Source organism: Mandrillus leucophaeus, unplaced genomic scaffold, assembly GCF_000951045.1.
Source record: "Mandrillus leucophaeus isolate KB7577 unplaced genomic scaffold, Mleu.le_1.0 Scaffold75, whole genome shotgun sequence".
NCBI classification, from domain to species: Eukaryota; Metazoa; Chordata; class Mammalia; order Primates; family Cercopithecidae; genus Mandrillus; species Mandrillus leucophaeus.
Window position 1 is genome coordinate 1,213,663 of NW_012108141.1, and position 5,569 is coordinate 1,219,231.

Below are 5,569 nucleotides of genomic sequence, written 5' to 3' on the forward strand. Positions count from 1 at the left end.
GGTACCTAAAAGCCTAACCTCCTACAGTACTGGTTACAACAGGGAGGCTCCATCGTATCTGCCCAGATATGGCAAGATCCCACCAGAGGGCACGGAGTCTGGGAGGGAAGTGGGAGTACAGGATATGGGAACTAGCACCAAGAAGGACCAGAAGGGGCTAATCTGGGATTTGGGGCTAAGTCTCAGTGCCAGAAAGGATTATGTAAATAAACAAAAAAGGACTATTGATTGAGGTGTCAAGGAAGGTCCATCCTCCAATCCAAGACAAATTTTTAGAAAGAAAAAATAAATGTTGTCAAGAGTTATATGGAAACCTAAAACTCAGCCCACATTTTGATACAGTCACTTTAACATGGCCTATAAAACAAACCATTAAAATTTCATCTTTAAAAAATTACCAAGCTATTTGGACAATAGATAGCCTCTCTTTGTCTCAGAGCTGGGAATGAGTGAGGCTCAAGGTCAAGGTGAAGGGCAAGAGGGGTGTGAAATGGGAGTTGGGAATGTCATGGCACACACTGCTCAGTAATTTAAGCAAAAAATAGAAACAGTACTTTTTTTTTTTCAATTTTAATGAAACACTTTCAAGTGAGCCACGTAAAAACATTCTGCTTCACCAGGACTCTCTCCAATGTCCTAGTGGCCAGGTCTGGTGGGCCCTACGGAGACCTCCCAAAGGGGGCGTGGCACTTGGGAACCCAAGGGCTGAGGCCCACCCCCCAGATTATGAATTGGTTGAATAGAATTATGTCCAACCCCACCAAATACACTATACCATCACAATCCCCTCAGAACGAGGACAGTCCCAGGCCTGCAGAGCAAAATTTAAGAGAAAGTTTAGGCCCCAGAATTTGTTAAGGACAAACTCAAGAGATCAAAGGGAAAGGCTGATACTGCCACTGGGAAGGTCATAGACGGTCTCTTTCCCACCAGTGCAGGGCCCGCGTCTGACTGCTGTGCGCAGCTGGTCTGGCTCAGTTAGGCCAGACCAGATTTCCCTGTATGAGTCATAAAGAAACACAGTAAGTGATACTTTTCTGGATTACAATAGCTCTTAGGGAACTTTTGTATAGGACAGTTTATTACATAAAATTATAACAGTCAACATAAAAAACACTCACTTACTTTGCAATTCTTCATTATTTTCTCAATTGGCTTTCACGGTATGTGTAAAAATGAAGTCCAGATAAAGTCTTTCCCAGTGAAGGGGAAAAAAAAAAAAAAAAACCCTAATTCTTTAAACTGTCTTTACTCAAAATCTGTATCACAGAAAGAATATAAGTCTTGGTAAGTTACAAAAATAATAATTTATCTATTATAGCGAGGTTATTCAACCTGATTGGGTTTCTGTTTAGTTCTCTCTTGCTGCCTTTCTTTGGGATGCATGTTTGTGCAGCCCCCTCAAAGCATGAAACCTGTTCTTCTGACACAAATAGAACCTTGCACGGTAGCTACTGTCACCACTGCAGCCTGCCCTGCATCTCATTAGGGTTAGGCCTTTAGCAGCTGGGGCTGTCAACTAGGATAAACTCATGAAGTTTTGTTTATTTATTCTTTTTCTAAACCCTCTAATCCAAGCATTTGCAAGCCAGCCATAACAGCAAGTGTCTGCAGACAATAACTAATTCATTTGCTATACTTTTCCCTTTGGTGGTACTGACATGTAATAGAATACCTGTCAGGACACTCTGGTGGAATAGGAATTACAGGAATATTTTTGACAGGACACTAGTATTGTGTCTTGATAATTTATTGAAACCACCTGGTTTCAGATAGCCTACTCTGGGTAATACCTGACTATTATTGTGAAATATTTCAACCTTACAGAAAAATGGAAGGAATAGTATAAAAGTCATCCATATACATTTCTTCTAGATTACCCAATTTTAAACATTTTGTCATCTTAGTTTTATCTCACTCTCTCAATGTGTGTATGTGTATGGATGTGTGTAAATGTAGTATCGTTTGAAAAAAAAAATTGCAGGTATTATACTTCCACCCTAAATATTTCCTCACTGATCTTTCAATAATAGGAACATTCTCCTACATAAGCACAGTACTATTATTATACTCTAAGTATTTAACTTTCATACAATATCATCAGATATATAGTCCATGTTCAAACTTTTCTGAGTGGTACAATAAAATCTTTAAATCTGTTTTTCTTTCTGCAATTCCAGGATGCCATCGAAAATGACACATTGCATTTTGTTGCCACCTCTTTCTAGTTTTCTTTCATCTAAAACAGTTCTTCGTATCAATCCCCTGAGCTCCCCACCTTTTTGGTCTTTTATCACATTGGCATTTTTGAAAAGTCAGTTGTTTTGTAAAATATTCCACAACCTGGATTTGCCTGATCATTTCGCTATGATTTAATTCAGGTGAAACATTTCTGGCAAGATTTTGACAGCATTACACAAGTAATGTTGAATATAGTACATCACATCAGGAGGCAGATAATGTGTCATTTTTTTATGATGCTACGTTTGATCATTTGGTTAAAAAGGAATTTGCCATATTTATTTATTATGAAGATAATTTTTCCCCTTATAATAAATAAAATAATAAATGATAGTTGGAGATAATGTGAATATTTTTCCCTGACAACTTTTCACCTATTGATTTATGTGCCCATGAATGAGTCTTCCCTATATTGACTATTATAGTGTTGGTGGCAAAATGATGATTTTCTAATGCAATCGTTCCTTCTACATGTATTAGTTGCCATTCTTTTGTAAAGCAAAGGTTTTTCTTCACCTTCAACCATTTTAAAAAGTCACTATGGAACTTAACGATTCCTTTAAAATTCAGTATGTTTTAATTCTTGATTTTTATTATTCTCTTTGATGCTCATACCTTTTTAGTTATGGTCAGAGACCCGCTTAAAGCGAGTAAAGTTTATAATTTTACCACATTATTACATTTCACAATTAATTACTGGTAAGCAGTTATGCTGTATTAAAACACTGGTTTTTAATATCCACTTCATTACTCTTATAGAATTAGTAATATAATTCAAATCCCCCAAGCACTCCATCTTATGGAATCATCCTTCTCATTATTATTCAAACAAAATAACTGTGCTCACATCCCCCAAAATTGTAGAAAATTCAGCAACATCCTTTACATTTTAAAAGATTTAGGACTGTGAGGGAATTGCCTGTCTCCTTTCACAGCCTGTCCAGGCCCCCATCACTTTGGGGCCAAGCCCATGTTGCTTGTCCATGTTGCCATCTCCTGCCACATTTCCCCCAAGCATGGATTCTGTATCTTCCTCATTTTTCAAGGCTTTGCTGAAAATAAAGCATTGTTACAACACCAAACAGGAAAGAACTTAACAGTCTACATCAGATATCCTTGCTCCAGGAAGGGAGCATTCTCTGAATGAATTGCATTCATTTTCCTATTCAGTCTATCATAGCTCCTTTCAACATCAGCCCCACCTCTCAGACAGGCACCAGGCACCCGGCAAATGGAGTGACACAGCAAACACAACTCATGGCAAAGTCTAGAATCACTCCATAAATGGTGTTTAAGTTCCCCAGTCAGTAACATCATTCTCCTCTTTGCCTCAATCATCCTACACATGTATATCCTTTCAACCACCTCCCTGACCCCTCACCTTGGCAACCCATTCTTGCATCACCTTCAGTAACAGCCCTTCTGGTGTCCTGTCCTTACTAGCTAATCCTAGGTGGCACCATTTCTCCTGGCTCACCCCAGCCTCAGGGTGAGGCTCTTCATAACACTTTCCCTTGGGCCATCTGCTCCTTAGGGCCACTTACCCTCTCCCCCTATCACTGTTCATAGCTATCTCTTTTAATGGAAAACATATTAATTAATCTGCTGCACTGGCCCAATTCCTCACACTGACTGTTCAATATTCCTTTCTGACCAGCCTAACTCATCTGACTCTTTGCAGGATAGGAGAGGCTGTGGAGCCACACTGCAGTTAGAAGTCAGAACATTCCAGCTCCTAGAAGGAAGGAAATGGTGTATTAGGCCATTCTTGCACTACTATAAATACTTGAGATGGGGTAATTTATAAAGAAAAGAGGTTTAATTGGCCCACGGTTCTGCAGGCTTTACAAGAAGCATGATATGCTAGTATCTGCTTGGTTTCTAGGAAGGCCTCAAGAAGCTTTTACTAATGGCAGAAGGTGAAGCATGAACAGGCATGTCACATAGCAAAAGCAGGAGTGAGAGTGAGAGGGCAATGGGGAAGGTGCCACACACTTTTAAATGAGCAGATCTCATGTGAACTCAGAGCAAGAGCTCACTTATTACCAAGGAGATGGCCCAAGTCATTCAAGAGGAATCGACCCCCATGATCCAAACACTTCCCACCAGGCCCCACCTCTAACATCGGGGATCACGTTTCAAAATGAGACTTCAGTAGGGAAAGATATCCAAATAATAACATTCCACCTTGTTCCTTCCCAAATCTCATGTCCTTCTCACATTGCAAAACACAATCATAATTCTCAATAGTCCCCTAAAGTCTTAACTCATTCCAGCATTAACTCAGATCTCCCAAATCCAAAGTTCTATCTGAAACTCAAGCCAAGTTTCTTTCTCCTATGAGCCTGTAAAATCAAACGCAAGTAGTTAACTTCCAAGATGCAATGGTGTTACAAGCATTGGGTAAATATTCCTGTTCCAAAAGGGAGAAATTGGCTAAAAGAAGGCTCTACAGGCCTCACACAAAACTGAAACACAGCAGTCACTAAACATTAAAACTTCAAAATAATCTTCTTTAACTCTATGTCCCACATCCAGGGCAACTGATAAGAGAAGTGGACTCCCAAAGCCTTTGGCAACTCTGCCCCTGTGGCTTTGCAGGTTTCAGCACCCAAGGCTACTCTCACAGCTGTAGTTGAGTGTCTGCAGCTTTCCCAGGCTCAGGGCACAGGCTGCTGATGGATCTACCATTCTGGGATCTGGAGGGCAGTGGCCCCATTCCCACAGCTACACTAGAAAATGCTGTAGTGGGGACTCTGTGTGGCAACTCCAACTCCACATTTCCCCTCCACACTGCCCTAGTAGAGGTCCTCTGTGAGGGCTCTCCCCTGGAGCAGGCTTCTACCTAGGCACCCAGGCTGCCAAGGCTTCACTCTGTGCACCTACAGGCTTAACACCACATGGAAGCCACCAAGGCTTACTGTGGTACAACTCAGAAAGCCACCTAAGCTATATACGGGGCCCTTTCAACCAAGGCTGGAGCCAGATTGGGCAGAATACAGGGAGCAGTGTACTGAGGCTGCACAGAGCAGTGAAGTCCTATGCCTGGCCCATGAAACCATTCTTTCTTCCTAGGCCTCTATGCCTATGATGACAGGGGCTACTACAAAGGACTCCAAAATGCCTTCAAGGTCTTTTTCTCATTGCCTTGGATATTGGCAGTTGGTTCCCTTTTATTTATGCAAATAACATGCTAAACATGATAAATATCCTTACTTCTAAAATCATGCATATTCCATAGCAGATGGGAGGCAGGACTAGATTGCAGCTCCAGACAGAGCAGCATGTGGAGCTTTGCATTGTGAATTTTAGCTCCAGATCGACTGCA